Raw genomic sequence first — 20,325 nt, 5'->3', positions numbered from 1 at the left:
AATTAAGGTTACTAATAATTCCCATGCTACTAAAACTTGCCAACTTTCTTCTACCTTTCCTCCTGATTCACAACAAACTCTTGTTAAAATAATGAATGTTTCTACTCTTTCATCCACCTTTTCTATTGTGTCCAAATATTTCACTGCTTCCATGGCTAAGGCTTATATGTTACACAAGGAGCGAATGCTCCAATTCTTTGAAGCCGAAACCGCCTCTCTTTAAGCCTAGATTCTTTTTTCTGCTCAAAAGGGTCGAGTGTTGAATAAGAATAAAGAAAACCTTCCATTTTGTATTTTGAGTAGGGCACAGCAAAAATCTAAAAAGTGTGTACTGACATTTAGCATGCACAACAGTTTGTTTATTTGTGTGAGCAGTTCAAAAGAATCTGACTTTACCAGGAATATGTATTTTTCGCAACTTGTTCTTCCTGTAAAATGAAGAAGTTTATCTCTGTATTCTGTAACTGCCGTATAAATTTAACTTTTAGGCTCTCGCATCAATCCTCTGTACTTCTGCAAAAGTGTGAAGCTTTGCACGCAATCAGCTGATATATAAGAGCTGAAACATCTACTGGGGGGGGCATTGCAATGCTACTGACACTCCAGTCTAGGTATGCAATAAATAACAATAATAAAAGAAAGCTTTTGAACATTCTCTTCTGGTGTGAGACCCTGACTCCTTCCATAATCACGGGTTAGTGATTCTCTTCTTCCACAGTGTGTATATATATATATATGTCTATGTGTGTGTGTGTGTGTGTGTGTGTGTGTATATATATATATATATGTGTATGTATACTGTATATGTGTGTGTGTATATATATATATATATATATATATATATATATATATATATATATATATATATATATATATATATATATATAGCTGTACCCGGCCACGCGCTGCTGTGGCTCCGTCTGGTTAAATGGAAAAGAAGGAAAAGAGAAAGCGCACGTTTCTAATATGTTTAATTTCACAATGCTTGTGGGTATACAATATTTTTTCTTGTTCCATTGTCTGTGCAGAATGTTAGACTGAATATTATTGTTAAGTTCGTAGACGTCTGTTTTTGGCCGCAAGAGTAGCTCGTTCACTCAGCCAATCGTGATTCTTATAATTGGTTTGAATATTGGGAAATACTTTTTCAACCAATTCTTCTTTTGACGTCACTAAATTGCAGAAGTTATGAGGCAATGGAATTCGTCCTGAGGTCAGATCAACCGGCACCTTTCCATTACCAATTTCCAGATTTCTCCAACCCCGTTATTGACAGTTTGCATTATTTGATTGTAAATGCCTTTTTGCTGAAGCGTTAGCTTAGGAATATTTGATTGCACATACGACAAAAGATCACCCGTGTTGTAATTTTGTTCACAACGCAATTCTACATCGAACGAAGCAGCAGCAGATCAATTCGGTGATGGCATTCCCAATTGATTGAGAACTTTGTTCGCGATTTCTAAGCACAAATCTTCAATCATTATCAACGCTTAGTTGTAGATTTCTGCTGTGAAATCCATGTTTATATTTGAATTTTACTTGCGTATTCGACAGAAAATATTTTCAGCCATGTGCGATTTATATTTCTCCCATAACTGTGCTGGAGATGAAGGAGAGCAGACGGTCAATATGATTGCAAACAATGCATGAATTTGATTTGGATGTGACATGTTGCACGCATCATTAATGTATACATCCCAGTGTCGGTCGTTCTTCAATAAATTCAGAACTTGACATGCACTTCGGAAAGTGGCATGTATAACGCCGTTGACAATTCTCAATTGCTGGAAAGACGTTGGACCGGGCACATTTAGCATGTGAACAAAGCATGTGAACAAAGAAGCATTCATTTTGATTGGGATGCACGGTGTACAGTCTGCCTATCGTAGTTTCTTTGAATATACCAGGTTGTCCGTCGACTCGCTCTCTTCGTTTGCGTTGTTCAAATGATTTTTTACTCGCATTCCATGTGTAATACGTAGGCACTTCCGAATACAGCAGTGTTTTCGCAAACGCGTCATTTTGACATAACATAAAGAAAGCAGTTAACGTTGTAGCCAGTGGATTCAGGGCTATTTGTTGCACATTTGCAGCTATGAAATAAACGCGTTGTCCATTTTCTAGATGTACTGCTAAGTGAACAACATCTGGACTTCGTTCATGTATGGGAAATGAAAGAATTCGCCGTACAGCTTCATTGCTGCTTATATATCTTCCAGCCTAATGCTGTGCGATTTCATCGATATGTATGACCACATTCCTATCATTTCTTTCTGGTTGCACGCCAAAAACTGCCATGTCGCTTCCTTTATTCAAATACTTACAAATGTATTTGATCGAAACATTGAAATAGAATCGTAAAATATTTAGTATAGCGTGTGTTGCTTTTACGTCCAACAGATGGGGCTGTGTTTTCAAAAAAAGCATGTTTTTACCTGTCACAGGTGGGACATCTATATCATATGTATATAAAAACATGCGCGTATTCCAATGCAACGTTGTGTCAAAATTTCAAAGCAATCGGTGAAGAACTTTCAGAGATTTAAGGTTTTGAACAAACGAACATTTACATTTGTATTTATATAGATGTATATAGATAGATAGATAGATAGATAGATAGATAGATAGATAGATAGATAGATAGATAGATAGATAGATAGATAGATAGATAGATAGATAGATAGATAGATAGATACTTTATTAATCCCAATGGGAAATTCACATATATATGTATATATATGGTTTTGGCAGCCAAGCGCTTTTTTTCCAACCTAGAAGACGTCTCTTGAGATCCGTTTAATCGCCTCGTTGATTGCATGTCCTCCCAGGTAGTTTCAATCCCCATTTCCTGCACCGAGTCATCTCCCCTTTTATGAGTGACTGTGTTAGTCGCCATACTTCGTACAGGTCTTTGAACGCACTGAATACTTGTAACTGGTGTCGCCCGTCGGCTACTTTCGACAGGGAATGGAAGCAATTGTCGAGTAACAAAAATTATTTGTAAGTGATTTTGCATTGAAGAAATAGTAAAAACTTGATCACTTGGGTCAATACCTAAAGAAATACACAGAGCAAATGCAATTGAGAATACACCAGAATCTGTATGATTTAATTGTTTCTGTGCGTCTTCATAAACTATGGGAGGATTTGTAAGGAAACAAAGCATGAAGGAAACGAAGCTGCTCTTCGGTGAGGTTGAATTTTTTATTAGCGTTTAAACTGTCATAGACATGAATTACAGCACCATCATAATACGTACACACCCAGTGAGTCACTCGTTCAGTCGCAGCAGAAGGTAATATTTAAATATGTTTTACATTTTGTGGAATGGGCATTATAGGTATGTCAGGAGTCCACATTAGCAAAACCTCTTGAGGTTGGAAAATTGTATGCACAGCTAAAATTTCATTGAATTTGCTCATGTGATCTGTTGATAAAAAATCATTATTTACCAACTCATTTATTGCAAAATCTGACAGTGGTAAGATCACTCCTTCCATAACACTAAACACAAACACTAAGTAGACACTAACACTAAAAAACGGCAACACCGCCGGGAAGAACACTAAATGAGATAAAGTGAAAGTCTACTAAACTTCTTTATTATAACTGCTTTATTATAGCAGGTGAGGGGACGCTGGCGCACGCTTGTTGTTGCCGCTCCTCCCTGTTAACAACACTTTTCGCAAAATTCGCCTTAATTCTGCACTTTCTTACACTTGTTATATTTCGTTTATTGTACGTATAGTTTGTGGATACAGCTGACTCGAATTGCATGGATTTGGCTTAATAGTTACAGATTTTATGGACTCCACTTTACTGGGAACAGCTGAGTCTGTGGATCACGGGACGAGACCTACGAACATTTCTTTGTACCTGGCGATCTAGCACCTCGGGATGATCTGTCTCCGTGATTATATTCGCTATGCTGATCTGCTCCCGTTTCATCTTACAGTACACTACGACCGGGAACTGATCTGATGTTCATACTAACCTGGCTTATGGCTTATGGCTCCGGGGTGATCACGACTGAAATTACCAAGCGTTACTGTTTATGGCTGTGTATTGGAACATCCAAATCCTGCTTCCTCCTCCTGCTGCTTGCTATTGCTGCTCACCTACGCTACCACACCCGCCTGTCCTACCGGCTCTGTTGTTCTGTGCTGCTTCTACACTGCTATCAGCTAAGTATCACTCACTATTTTAGCGCTTTGAGTACTGAGAAAAGCGCTATATAAATGTAATGAATTATTATTATTTATTATTAAACACTAAAGTACAAAAACGAAGTAGAAAGTAACACTAAACCACAACACCACCGGGAACACCGGCACACCGCGTCTACTAAACAATAAGAAACACTAAAGGAAAAAATACTATTCAGTAAGTACCGCGTCTACTAAACAGTAAATCAGTAAAGGAGAAAGGACTAACCGCGTCAGCTGTGGAGCTCAGCTCGGAGCGAAATGAAGTGAATGAAATGAGGTGAATGGGAGAGGAGATGATCACGTGACTCCAACACCCGCCTTAACTCTCTGTCCCTCCACAAACACACAAACACAGCCACACGGATCCCAACTCTCCTTTATATATATATATATATATATATATATATATATATATATATAGATAGATAGGTGTTACAATTTGATACATTGATTAGCTTTTGTTTAATGTAAGTATTTTCCTATTAGTCCTTAAATGGCTTAGGGTTTAATTAGTATTTTAATGTATTTACAAGCCACCTTTTTGAGCCAACCCTAGATTGTAGTTAAACACCCTCCCCATCTGCCTACTAAACCTCAATTATTTAACACCTGTTGCCGCAGGGTGGGAGTATAAAGCCTTTCTTTCTGCAGTCTTCCATACTCCTCTGAAGAAAGGACAAGTAGTCCTGAAATGGCAGGAGATTTTCTTTCTTTTCTGGGAAAAGTAGAGAAGTTTGAAAAATTTTATTTTTTTTGCTTACCTTTTAACTTTCCAATTTTTTTTTAAAAATAGTTCTAAATAAGTTATTTTTTACAGTAAGCTAGGTAAGACTTGCAATTTGTCTAACCTATTTTAATCAGGGTCCTGATAGTATTTCTATTTTTTATGGTGCACTTGTTTTTTGGTTTTCATTTTTTTCACTTTTCCTGTTTGACCCAATTTGTTTGTTTACCTTGGATTTGACTCTGATTTAGTTTGAGTGTGGCCTTGTATTTTATTTTTTTAGAATTGTAGAACATTGGGTTTTTTTCCTTCCTTTGTCTATCTGTTGTTGGTTTTTCTTGTAGTTGTCATGACATCCCTTAGGGTGGAGAAACCATATTGTAAGCTCCTTCAAGCCATTTATCATTTGGAGATTGTCAATCGTCCAAATCCACCTAAAGGTATGTCAAAACCGCTAGAGAGACTTGCTGCATTTATCAAACCATCTTCTCCCAATTCTGAAACCTCTGACAAAATGAAAAATAATACAAATTTCTGGTTGCAGAATGTGCTATAAACAAGTTATTGAGGAGTTCTGGAAACCGTTGCCAGTAGCTGAGTTAGCACAGTCTGAGCTATCTCATCGGCTAGCAGCGGATAACATAGGGCCAAATTAACCTCTACTTTGGTTTCGGTTTAGGCATTATCTTTATACCTACTCGATTAAACAAACTGAACAACATCCACTGACTGTACAACAAAGTGGACAGGGTTCCTCTTCGGACCTGGGAGGTTCCATTTCCTTCGACTTTGCTACAAACACCTCCTGTGTCGTCTTCTGTGGCTTTGGGCCCTCCAATGTCTGAGGAGATACCTAAAACGGAGATTAACTTCCACTAGCTCACCTTTATCTGTCTTTTGATTCCGGCTCAGAGTAAGTGTCTCTAAACATCAAAAATCTTCTCTCCTTACAGACCAGGTGACTGGGTGCCAGGCCGAAAGTACAAGCTAATCAAATTAATGATACTAAAAAGGTTATTTTACCAATATAAAATAGAAAAGGTAAACTTACCTCTACAGGAGGCAAATCTGATGATTGACCTATCAGACGATAATCAGATGAGGTCCATACTGATGATTTGCTTGTATGACAATGTTTTCAGCTTGGAATCTGCAGTTCAATGGTGAGATGACAGTTAGTTATATCAGATGGCACTTTAGTGAACTTTGCTATCAATACTCTTATAGACGTTTAATTGGTGGACATTCAAAATATGACACTAAATGAATTATTAGAACATCTGAATAAAGGTCTATCATATTCCGGACACAAGAGTTAGTGTTGGCTGGTTACTGGGATGTCATCAAAATTTGTGCAGTGAAACCTCACACTTGTACGTCAATTGTTTTGCATTTTTGTTATGGCAAAGGGTTACATGGCACAGATTCCTTTTACTTCTGACCTGGAATTGAACAGAAAAATGATCCAATTCAATGAGCAGATGTTGATCGATATGGCTAAGGTGCTCTTAGCTCCAAGATTTACTTTAAGTAGAACTGGACAAACCTGAACGATTGACCTCGAGCTAGTGGATGACAAAAATAGGGAAATAGAATAGGAATTGGATGTCTATTGTCTTGCCCTTGCCCACTTTCCTAACCTTAACCCCACTATAACTAGGCCCCGAGGCTGGAGGAGTCACTGTCCTGGGGCCCTGATGTTAAGATTACCCCTATCCTAATATTTAACCTTATCTATAATTTATTTTTGGTTTGTTATATCGACTTGTCTTGCCCTTGTTCTTGGCTCCAAGATTTAAACTTAAGAGGGAGCCAGACCATCCTGAGCGGTTGACCTCCGCGTCTGCTCATGATGTAGTGAGCTATTGGTACACATAAACACAGTAATAGACGGGTATCTATTGTATGTTTTTGTTTTCTTTATTTCGTCATTTCTTGGTCTTTGTCATTTTACAACAGGGTTCTAAGGTTAAAATTTATTACGTTGGGCCCTGATGTTTAATGTGTGGTTTCACTTATGTACAGTATTTCTTTCTCAGGTTCGGAGTCAAATCAATCCCCGTAAGGCAGCAGGCCCTGACATATACTCATCAGAGTTGACCGGGGTCCTCGCAAAAATATTCAATCTTTCCCTGGCACAGGCATCCGTGCCCTTCTGCTTCAAGACCACTACCATTGTGCCCCTTCCAAAGAAATCCCTGGTGAGCTGTCTAAATGACTATCGTCCCATTGCACTCACCCCTATTGTGATGGAGAGAGACTTGAGAGACTAGTCATGGCTCACATTCAGAAGTCAATTCCAGCAACCCTTGACCCCCGACCCCCTACAGTATGCTTATTGCTGAAATCGATCCACAGATGATGCAGTCAATGCTGCCATCCACACAATCCTCATACACCTGGAGAAAAGGGACACGTATGTATGAATCCTGTTTATTGACTATAGCTCGGTGTTCAATACAGTTGTCCCATAGAAACTGTGCAATAAACGTGTCTCCCTTGGACTGACATCATCCCTCTGCAGCTGGGTGATGAATTTCCTTACAGACTGACCCCAGTCAGTCAGAGGGGGAACCCAAACATCAGGCACAGGAACAATCGGCACCAGCTGCCCCCCAAGGCTGTGTGCCGAGTCTGCTGCTCTACACCCTGCTTACCTCTCAGAACAACACCAGCTTATTCAATTTGCTGATGACACTGCAATCATAAGGTTGATTATGGGGGGTAGAGACAGAATATAGGACAGAGGTGGCAGGACTCCTGACCTGGTGTCAGGAAAACAACTTCTCCCTGAATACAGATAAAACCAAGGAGATGATTATCGACTCAAGGAAGAGGAAGTTGCTGCACACTCCCATTTACATTGTTGAGGTGGAGAGAGGAATAAATCTTCAAATTCCTTGGAATCCACACCAGCGAGGACCTGACTTGGTCTTACAATACACAACAACTCATTAACCGAGCACACAAAAGACTGTTCTTTCTGAGGAAGTTGAAGAAATTTGGTATGCCAACCAAAATCTCACCAATTTCTACAGGGGTACAATAATGTTGTCACCTGCTCTATTATCGTATGGCACAGTAACCGCTCCTTGCAGGAAAAGAAGGCACTCCAGCGTGTAATTAAAACTGCACAGCACATCTCTGGAGCAACCACCTCCTCCCTTCAGGACATCTACACTAGCAGGTCATCGGGAGGGTGCGCAACATAATTAAAGACAATACTCCTCCTCAACATACGCTTTACATGCTGCTTCCCTCAGGGAGTCGCTACAGGAGTGAAATCACACACCACGAGACTGACACAAGCAATCAGACTCCTCAACAAGACTAAAAGTTAAAGTCAATCCAAACCACAACTCCTAGCCTCATAAATGGTACGGACTGCTGCGGTACGTCATCGGGCACTGTGCACCTTATTTTGTAATCTTAGAATTGTAATTGCTATTTGTTTTTAGACTTTTGTCTTTCTGTCTTTGTATATGAAGGTGAGCAAGCAAAGTAAGAATTCCATGTCCTGGCTTTAATGTGTTTTTACTGTGTATATGACAAACTTCGTGTATCTTCTTATTGGTACTCTTCTCTTTTCACTTTGTTTCTTATTCTAACTTTGACATTATGGGGTTTTAAGGTTCAAAGAATGTTATTGCCTTCGGCCCTTATGTTAATATCACTTTTCTTTTAACTGTTTTACTGCAGCATTCCAGCGTCGTCCTTACTTTCTAATCTTGGCATAACAAGGCCCTAGGGCCAAAATAAAATCACCTTGGGCCCTGATAAGATTTATCTTTCTCTTATAGCTGTCTTTTCATGGGTTTTCTATGATCTTCCCTTTACTCTTCCTCTAATCTTAACCTCGGTATAACCAGGCCCTAAGGCTAAAATAAAATTATGGCCTTGGGCCCTGACGTTGGTGCTTTTCACGGGTTTAGTCTTCTTATGTGTTTGGTTAAGTAAAGCACAATGTATCAGCCTGGGGATTAATTTAGGATGAGGCTTCTGTTACGTTTCAGGTTCCTACTGTTACAAATAAGAAACATTAACAATGTAAATTTTGACACCTGTTGATTTATTCTAGAATAGTCTGGGAATCTTGTTTTTAGTGTCCTCGGGGAGCAGGTTCGTAATATCTATTTTAATTCAAATTTAAGGCACTTTTTAATTTGACCAGTAGGGGGCATCCTTTTTTGAACCCACTATCAAAATGATTCTAAATTTTGGCTAAGTCAGTTATAATGTGTTTAATGCCTGTCCAAAAATCCAGTTATACTTCTATGTAATAGGTATCTAGTAGAATATGTTTATACCTCTTCAAAATAATATAATTTATAAAATGGAACCGTGTACCCATGCATTTTTTAATTTAAGGTGTAAATTAAGATGGATGCTTTTATGATAATTTGATTTTGGTAGTATAAATCTGTGTACCCGTGTGCCTATAGATTTCTTCTAACCCTACCTAACTTTGCCAGAGTCCAGTTCAACATGTCCACCATCCTTTCTATATAGCGCCTTATCAAAATATTGTTGTACATTTAGTGACCATAGAGGAGAGATTAGTTTAGGCTTTGTTTAGAGATTATAACCTCTGTTTATAGCTTAGACTTTTTGGGCAAAATCTCTCTTGAGTGGTAGGGCTTTGGTTTACATTTAAGGATATTTAAAAAGTTTATATATTTAAGATAAATTATCTTAAAGGGAGCTGGAAGGTGTTTTGTTGTTTGTTCAACAGGGGGGTTTTTTACTGTATGTGGGTTGGGATATTTGTTTTTGTTTCTGTGGTGTATGTCTATTTCTAAAATAGTTTTTATGTATTTATTATATAGTGGTTCCTATATGTGGTCTGTTTCTCCTTTTCCACTTTGACCTTAATTGGGAGTGGGAGGGACTGCCATTAATTAACACCTGGTTTAGTGACGGACTTTACGTAAGCTCACTTTCTTAGAGCTGAGCCTTTCTACCCCTGAAGAAAATGCACTAGCATTGAAACGTTGGATTTGTCGGTTATTTTCCTTTATCTTTTGCAAAAGAGAATAGATTAAGTGATATTTTATACTTTTTTTTTTTTTTAACTTAAATAAATGTTATATTTTTTGAAATAGATTGTTTTAATAAAAAAAAAAAAAATTCCTAAAGACTTTGACCAGGCACCTTGCTAACCCTTTTTGATTTTCAGGATTCTAAGAATAGTATGTTCTTTTTCTAAAAAGTGCACTTTCTTTATCATATTTCATTATTTTAGGGTTAGTAGAGAGATGTGGGACAGATGATAGGAACACAGCTAGAGGAACAAAAACAGGAACGGGAGAAGATGCAGGAAATTGAATTGGGGCAGGAGGTCTCAGAATTGCAGCAGCTATGGAGAGAGGGAACAGGAGTGGTGGAGGATCGGGTACGAAGTACATTAGATTCTAATGGAGTGTCCTCTCTTACAGGCAGTTCATCTCCTTCGACAGAAGTGGCTTTGTTGGATAGAGAGGAGGCCGTGGATATGGTGGAAATTGGTTTGGGGGATAGGATGACAAGGGATGGATTAACATCAGACCTGAATGTTGAGTCCTCATTCCAGACTGATCCTTCCAGTACTGTCTCTATAAAAACTATTCATTAGGTAGAATTAGATCGTCCACACAGACATGCAGAGTGGAGGAAGAATAAAGTTTGTTTTTGATCCAAGTAAGGGGCCTGAGTTGCCTCGAAAGCTTGCATATTGTAATCTTTTTAGTTAGCCAATAAAAGGTGTCATTTTGCTTGGCTTTTCTCTACATTCATAATGGCTAACACAGTACAACACCCTAGTACTTTTTGATCCAAGTAAGCTTTTTTGGCTGATAGGTGATTTGAATATTGGCAGGATCCCACATTAGACAGACTGACTTGGAAGCACATAGTTTCCCTGGGGCTACAGTTCAGCATTTGACAAGGATTGTAGGTGGAATCAAATCTAAGGATGGGATACTTAAAGTGATTGTTTGCATTGGGTTGAATTTTTGTACTAAGAGCCATTCATTTAGAAGACCTAAGACAAAATCTGATGAATCGAATTAAACTACTAAAATTAAATTTCCTGAGGCCGGAGATTTGCATAGCTAAAATAACTTTTTCTTATAATTCCTCGGGCTGATTTACAATAGAATGAGTTAAAGAATTGAATCAGATTTTTGAAACTCTTCCAGGTATTAAGGTAATGGAGTCTGGGTCAGGGAGAATGTGGAATTGGTGGATGGTGATGAGTTGCATTGGACGGGTGAACAGGCGTATCACATACTTGACTTCTGACTGGAGATTTTGGATTTGTTGCAGGATTTGACCGGGTTTTTACCAGCTAAAGAGATTTAACATCTTTAAGCGAGAATTTTAGATCAACAGTCAGATGTTAGTCTGTTACAGAGAGGGTTTACATTTGTTCCCTCCCCCTTGGAAATGGGTATTGAGGAAAAAGAGGGACATGTAGATATCATCAAAGGTTAAAATTACTCTATTACTCTCGAAAACGAGACAGAGGATGCCCCAACAGTATTTGTTGAGCCGTCTCATTGGGTTCCTGAAGAGGATATAATCAGTCCGATTATTTTGGATTTGATTGATAAGGATCAGAAAGATCAAGACAATGCAGAACTGAAATTTACCATCGGATAATCTGATGGCAGCAGAGAGATTCCCTAGAGTACCTTAGGGGAAAAATACATTTAAATCAGCAAACAAGGGCTCAATGACTGTGATCTTGGATAGAACCCAGTATATTCAGGAGGCACAATGACAGTTAAGTAATAGATTACACTATCATCCTTTGGAAAAAGTCCATTTGGGACAATGCTAAAAATAAAATGTTTAAGATTTTTGGACAGCATGCAGGAGGAAGGATTTATTACTTCAAAACAAAAGAGATTCTTGGCTGGCCCATCGGATCCCTCTATTAGAAAATTCTTATCTTCTTCCAAAGGTCCATAAATCGCCAGAAAAATGGACAATTCCATTTCAAGTCCCCGCGGGTAGACCCATCGTATCAGATTGTTCTTCAGAGTTGTATAGAGCGTCAGAGCTTATTGATTTATTATTTAAATCCACTCTCCCAAAGGCATAATAGCTTTATACGGGATACATTCCACTTTCTCCAGTTAGTGAGAAGGTGTGTCAGAGCAATGCATTCATGTTTGCTATGGATGTCGAATCCTTGTATATCAACATAGACATCAGTTTGGAACTGAAATCTGTTGAATATTTTTAGAAGGTTTCCAGACTCGGAAAGACCCGATAGTCATTGTTTTTAAGATTCAATTCTAACAGACTGTGCAGGTGACTGAGTTTAATGGGTGTATGTATTTACAAACTCGTGGAACGGCCATGGGGAGAAGGTACGCCCCCTCGTATGAAAATATATACATGTCAGAGTGGGAGCAGACGACATTTGGCAGATGTGGTAAGCTTCCACTCTTATATCTAAGCTATTTGGATGACATCTTGGGCATGTGGACGCATACGAGGGAGGAATTTGATATTTTCTCCAGGTCCTTAATACCACCCATACAAATATCGGACTGACGGCGGAAACGAGTTATGAAACCGTCATCTTCTTGGATACTCGATTATATTTGACAGATTTCAGTTGACAAGAAAAAGCTCTGTTGTAGGGTTTATTTCAAGAGTACGAATACACATGCGTGCGCTCTCTCTCTTTCTCTCAATATAGATAAGCTTTCAACCCAACCATACTTTTTAGAGGGATAATAAAATCCCAGTTGATTAGTTTTTGTGTTAGATATGGAAGTTGAGTAGGCATATGATGTTATCTGAACTCAATTTGTATCCTTGAGAAAGATAGATATACTTTATTAATCCCAAGGGGAAATTCACATACTGCAGCAGCATACTGATAAAGAACAATATTAAATTAAAGAGTGATAACAATGCAGGTATAACAGACAGACAATAAGTTTGTATAATGTTAACATTTACCCCCCCGGGTGGAACAGAAGAGTCGCATAGTGTGGTGGAGGAACGATCTCCTTAGTCTGTCAGTGGAGCAGGACAGTGACAGCAGTCTGTTGCTGAAGCTGCTCCTCTGTCTGGAGATGATCCTGTTCAGTGGATGCAGTAGATTCTCTATGATTGACAGGAGTCTGCTCAGCGCCCGTCGCATGTAAAACTGTCCAGCTCCATGCCTACAATAGAGCCTGCCTTCCTCACCAGTTTGTCCAGGCGTGAGGCGTCCTTCTTTATGCTGTCTCCCCGGCACACCATCGCGTAGAAGAGGGCACTCACCACAACCATCTGATAGAACATCTGCAGCATCTTATTGCAGATGTTGAAGGACGCCAGCCTTCTAAGGAAGTATAGTCTTCTCTGTCCTTTCTTGCACAGAGCATCAGTATTAGCAGTCCAGTCCAATTTATCATCCAACTGCACTCCCAGGTATTTATAGGTCTGCACACAGTCACATCTGATGATCACAGGGTCCATGTGGGGCCTGGGCCTCCTAAAATCCACCACCAGCTCCTTGGTTTTGCTGATGTTCAGGTGGAGGTGGTTTGAGTCGCACCATTTAACAAAGTCCTTGATTAGGTTCCTATACTCCTCCTCCTGCCCACTCCTGATGCAGCCCACAATAGCAGTGTCATCCGTGGACTTTTGCACGTGGCAGGACTTCCAAGTTGTATTGGAAGTCAAATGTATATAGGCTGAACAGGACCGGAGAAAGTACAGTCCCCTGCGGCGCTCCTGTGCTGCTGACCACAATGTCAGACCTGCAGTTCCCAAGACGCACATACTGAGGTCTGTCTGTAAGATAGTCCACGATCCATGCTACCAGGTATGAATCTACTCCCATCTGTCAGCTTGTTCCTGAGGAGCAGAGGTTGGATGGTGTTGAAGGCGCTTGAGAAGTCCAAAAACATGATGCAAGATGTTTTCCAAAGCCTGGGGACTCTCCCCTGTTCCAGGCTGAGGTTGAAGATGCGCTGTAGAGGACTCCTCGGCTCCAATGCACAGACCTTCAGCAGTTGTGGCGATACTCCATCTGGACCCGCTGCTTTACTGGCACGAAGTCTCCTCAGCTCTCTGCTTACTTGGGCTGCTGTAATTGTGGGTAGGGGGAAACTCTGTCCTATGCTGGTAACAGCAGAAGGATGTGTGGAGGGTGCAGTACTCTGAGGTGAGAGTGGGTTAGGGTGGTCAAACCTGTTAAAGAAGTTGTTCATTTGGTTTGCTCTCTCCACATCTCTCTCGATGGTGGTACCCCGCTTCGAGCTGCAGCCAGTGATGATCTTCATCCCATCCCACACTTCCTTCATGCTGTTATTCTGCAACTTCTGCTCCAGCTTTCTCCTGTACTGCTCGTGAGCTGGACTCGGAGTTCCTTCTGCACGCACTTCAGCTCATATCACTGCCTTTAAAAGCCCTTTTCTTCTGGTTCAAAAGGCCCTTGATGTCACATGTAATCCATGGCTTGTTGTTTGCATAGCAGCGTACTGTTCTTACTGGAACTACAATGTCCATACAGAAGTTGATGTAGTCAGTAGTGCAGTTAACAACCTCCTCAATGTTCTCACTTTGTGACCCCTGCAGGATATCCCAGTCCATAATTCCAGTCTCTCAGAGCCTGCTCTGCCTCAGAGGACCACTTCCTGAATGAGCATGTGGTTGTAGGTAGGACCCTCACTCTTGGTTTGTAGTGAGGCTGAAGCAGAACCAGGTTATGATCTGCTTTCCCAAGCGCAGGCAGCGGGGTGGCGCTGTATGCATCTTTTTAACGTAAATACTTTTTAACAGAACAAACAAAACTCCAGACAGCTGAAGAAAAAAAATAAAATCTGCAGGGGTTCCAGACTATGAGACCACCCAGTTCCCTCTGGGCATTCTACCTAACATAAATGATCAGTCCTCTTTGTATTTAGGGTTCTCACAGAAGGACTTGATGACGACAGTCACGTGGACTTCTGTCCTTTAATCCATCAATGTAAGGACATCTACTGTGCTTTGATTAGGTGGTGTTGGTGCAGGTCGCCACCACAGAAAACCGGGAAAAGAAACAGGAGAGAGAGTAGGGGTTAGTACGGATTTTGGAGCCACCATGAATTGCTATGATAAGTAATTGAATATACAGAGCATCAGATTAAACTAAATTGAAGTTATGAGAAAGCCATGTTACAGTAATGTGTTTTCAGTAGTTTTTTAAAGTGCTCCACTGTATTAGCCTGGCGAATTCCTACTGGCAGGCTATTCCAGATTTTAGGTGCATAACAGCAGAAGGCCACCCGCCTCACCACTTATTTTAAGTTTTGCTCTTGGAATTCTAAGCAGACACTCATTTGAGGATCTGAGGTTATGATTTGGAATATAAGACGTCAGACATTCTGATATATAAGATGGGGCGAGATTTTTAAAGGCTTTATAAACCATAAGCAGAATTTTAAAGTCAGTTCTGAATGACACAGGTAACCAGTGTAGTGACATCAAAACTGGAGAGATGTGCTCGGATTTTCTTTTCCTAGTTAGGATTCTAGCAGCTGCATTCTGCACTCGTTGCAAACAATTTATGTCTTTTTTTGGGTAGTCCTGAGAGGAGTGCGTTACAGTAATCTAGTCGACTGAAAACAAACGCGTGAACTCATTTCTCAGCATCTTTCAATGATATAAGAGGTCTAACTTTTGCTATGTTTCTTAAGTGAAAAAATGCTGTCCTAGTGGTCTGATTAATATGTGATTTAAAATTCAGATTACAGTCAACAGTTACCCCTAAATTCTTTACCTCCGTCTTGACTTTTAATCCTAATGCATCAAGTTTGGCAATAATGGAAATAATGAGGTTAATAGAAACAATCACTAAAATTTGTTTTCTCTTTATGTAGCTTGAGAAAGTTACTATTCATCCATTTAGAAACACAAGTAAGACTTTGTGTTAGTGAAACAACAGTCGGGGTCATCAGGTGCCATTGATAAATACAGCTGTGTGTCATCAGCATAGCTGTGGTAGCTCATGTTGTGCCCTGAGATAACCTGACCTAATGGAAGCATGTAGATTGAGAAGAGCAGTGGACCCAGGATAGAGCCTTGTGGAACTCCATATAGGATATCATGTGTCTTTGAGTTATAATTACCACAACTTACAAAGAATTTTCTCCCTGCCAGGTAGGATTCAAACCAATTTAAGACACTGCCAGAGAGGCCCACCCATTAACTAAGGCGATTCTTAAGAATATTGTAATCAATGGTGTCAAATGCGGCACTCAGATCTAAGAGGATGAGAACAGATAAATGGCCTCTGTCTGCATTTACCCGCAAGTCATTGACTACTTTAACGAGTGCAGTTTCTGTGCTGTGATTTGTTCTAAAACCTGACTGAAATTTATCAAGAGTAGCATGTTTATTGAGGTGCTCATTTAACTGTATAATGACTGCCTTCTCTAGAATTTTACTTAGATAGATAGATAGATAGATCTGTATTGTCATTGTCACTTTTACAAAGGAACAACGAAATTGAAGGTGCAATCGACTCAGTGTGAGGAATAAGAGTTAAAAAGACAAAAAGACAAGAAGAGAGAAAATAATAACAAACCGAATAGTATTAAATATACAAATTGCACTTGTTGACTTAAGGTCTATATTGCACATTGGAAGAATAATATGGAGCAGTTTTATTCTGAGTTCAGGGCCATGATTGCTTTCGGATAAAAGCTGTTTTTTTTTAAGAAAGGCAGGTTAGAGATGGGTCTAAAATTTTCAAGAGCAGAGGGGTCGAGATTATTTTTCTTAAGTAGGGGTTTAACTACAGCAGTCTTAAGACAGTCTGGGACGACCCCTGTATCTAATGACGAATTTACTATGTCAAGAACATCATCAATTAGTACGCCCGATACTACTTTGAAAAAACTTGTTGGTATTGGGTCAAGGACGCAGGTGATGGGTCTCGGTAGAGAAATTATTTTATGTAAATCAGGTAAATCTATCCTAGTGAAAGACTTAAATTTGTTTATTATGGAGTACTGGGGTTTAGGAGGATCCTTAGTGTTGGGCAGATATACTATATTATTTCTAATATCATTAATTTTTTGATTGAAAAATACAGCAATAGCCTCACAGGTTTTACTGGAAGTACTTAGGAGGCATTCCTTTGAGTTACCTGAATTTAGTAGACGATCAATCGTAGAGAATAAGACTCTGGGATTACTAGCATTGTTATTTATAGTCTTAGAGAAATAGCAGCGCCTCTCAAGATGGACTGTGTTGTTGTATTCTGTTATTTTAACTTTTAATATCTCATAGTGGATAGTTAGTTTAGTTTTCCTCCATTTACGCTCAGCTCTACGGCATGTTCTCTTTAAATCAGACACTCTTTGGGTCTTCCATGGTATAACAATGCTAGAAGATTTTTTAACGGCAGCTCTCACTTTAGTATTAAATTTTTCCACCTTACTATTTACATTATCCTCGCTATTACAGTTAGCACTATAAATGGACTGATTGCTTAGAATGTTTGTAAGTTTTAAAGCTGCTGATGAATCAAAGAAGCGTTTTTTTAACAATGATTCTCATGAATGTTTTCTATTAATATTTCTATATTAAATAGTAAAAGAAAATGGTCTGATAGACCCGTATCAATGATATTGTCAATTTCTCGCTACCCACTTGGCATCCGGCTCTGCTGCCACGATACGCCTTCTTACCTCGTCAAGTAAATAGAGAACCACACCGGCATGGGCCTTTGTTCTCAGCGCTTGAAGTTGACTACCTGAACAGACGAGTCTCGGCATGTGAAAATCCATTTCCAAGTAATAAAAAGTGTCCAGGGAACGAGTCCACATAAAACAATGTGGTAGGAATGAGCAGAGAGGGATAGATAAAGGTAGAAATATAAAGTCGTACACGGAGCTGCTGGAAGGGCTGCCACTCGTGGCGGCGCCTGAGTCATCTCTTTAGATGACTAAAGGGAGGGTAAATAAATAAAGAGAGGGTACTCGAAGAGATTTGAGAGAAATTAAAACTGAGGTGGGGGTGAACTACAAGTAGTATTTAACCTTACCATGTAACTCTCTTAATAAATTCACTGGGGTTCCTCAGCTTCTGAGATTGGATGGAGCTTCAATTTGCTCGGATGACTTGTCTTGGTTGACGTGGATGGATTCATTTGAGGAAGGGTGAGTTCAAAATAATAGTGGCTTTAAAAATAAAAATAGCAGTGGAATGCAGCAAAATGTTTAGTAACTTATACAGATAAAATGTTCTCATTTAAATCTATTGTTAATAATTAAACGTGATGACACGGTGTCGCAGCACTAGCAAGGAGTTGGCGCCCTGAATGTTCCTGCCCTGGAAGGATAGATGGATAGAATAATTAAACATGTACTATGAAGATATTTCAATGTTCCTTAAAAGTTTTGAAGAATCGACGTTCTGAGCTTACAGATACCTTGACATCTATTACAGAGCTGATGGTGTGGTGATTGGGTATTTGGAGAAAGAAAAGGAAGGACAGGAATTGGGGGTTAGTACGTTTGAAAGACAGTATTGTAGCAAGCATCTTGTGTGAGGCAGGAACAATCTCTGGACAGAGCACCAGCTCGTCACTATAACTGTGCCACCGTGTTCCCATGTTTAATAACATGCTTTAACTCCTATCATCATGAAAATGATATCAAGTATACATCTCAGTATTTTAAATTGTTCAGAGAGCTGTAATATCATGAATGTAATGGATTCTGTGTCCTGTTGGAGGAAGAGAAAGCCCGTTTAAGAAGCACATAGTGATTCACACACATAGCACAAAGAAGATCAAATACAGAACAAAGCATTTAACGTGCCACTTTAGTTACAATGGGATTTGAGAAACTAGTAAAATAAACGATTTTAAGATGAAGTTTATGATGTTCTACTTTAATGACAAAATAAACTACATGATTAAAGTGGAAATTGAGATTAAAGTTGACATTAAGCTTTTTTTCCCCACTGTATCCCTATTTTTTTTTTTTTCTCTGTACCCTAATAAGCTTTCATATGACACTCAGACGGTCGGCTACGACTTGCCTTTTCACGGTGACTTTGATATCTGACAACTTCTTTTTATTTCGGGCACTGTGTGACTTTGTGAACTTGAGCTTTCGAGTTTCTCTGACACTCTGTCACTCAATCAACTTCCTTTTGTTGTTTATCCCACTGTTTAAACCAGCAAATATTATGTTTTTCTTTGCCTCCACTTGGTATTCGCTGAAATTTTTTTCCCCAGTCCTTTTGCCATTTGTCTTTTCAAAGAATGCTGAGCTTAACAGCTATTTATATTGATTTACATATTCAAAGGGGCATAATTCTGGGAGGAGTTGGGGAGTGGCAGCAGGCGCGTGCACGTGCATTGCTTTTCATGCTGACCGGGATTTATGTAGCGGAAGAACGTGGAAGTTGGCAAATGCACAGATTTATGCATCTGGATTTTTTTGATTGTACGCACATTTCTGCTTTTCTCTGTACGCAATTCTTTGTGTGTGAATTCTGCACACGGCGTTATGCATGAGGCCCTGGACACAGTAGAACAAAATCTTTCAGATACGAACCAGTTCATCCAGAATAAGTTTCCACATAGCCCTCCCTCCCGGGAGTCTAAAAAGGTAACTCGCTCACATTCTCTTAGGCTAAAATCTAACGCTCGGAATAATAATAATGGCTCCTTTAACACTAGAATTACCAGAGCCTAAGACAAAACTTGTAAATCCAGCCCACCTTAAATCCCTTCGCACCTCTCTGTCAGTGTCTTTTATCTTATAAATGTGTCGATCATCCCAAGCCCCCCCCACCCCCACCCCAAGAAGTTCTCCCAGTTCCTACCTTGATTATCTAGAACTGAGCTACCTAGAATTGTAAGGGGAAATAATTTCATGTGTGTTCTGTGTCTACAACAATCTATGTAAACACATTGTTTAAAAGAAGTTTTTCATGTTTTAGTAATAAATGACAAAATGTAGACATGACCTGTATAATGTGTTAAGGCTGATGGCCAAATATCAAACACTTTCACAAAAGGTACAAGGGTAATACGACCACTTCCATGGTGAAGCGGTAAGAACTGCTGACTTATAATCCAGAGGTCGTCCGTTCGAAACCAGCTGTCCCGCAAATTTACTGTTTTGAGTAGTGAGCTGCGCTTATTGTTAATATTATACAATATAAACCTACATTTGATTTGTTTCTGTAACAGCCGGGGTAAAATTTATAGTACTTGTAAAAGTTATTTATTTATTTATTTTTGCTTTTATTCTCTCAGTCATGATCACAATACAATTCCCACCTCCCTGGCCCACATCTGACATGGTTATTTTTTATCTGAACCTGGGAATACAGTAACTGTAGATGTGAGTGGTGTTTTGAGACAATGGAACTGAAAATTCTCTGATCTGGAGGGATAAA

The sequence above is a fragment of the Erpetoichthys calabaricus genome, chromosome 3, assembly GCF_900747795.2.
Source record: "Erpetoichthys calabaricus chromosome 3, fErpCal1.3, whole genome shotgun sequence".
Classification (NCBI taxonomy): domain Eukaryota; kingdom Metazoa; phylum Chordata; class Cladistia; order Polypteriformes; family Polypteridae; genus Erpetoichthys; species Erpetoichthys calabaricus.
This window is presented reverse-complemented; position numbering follows the sequence as displayed.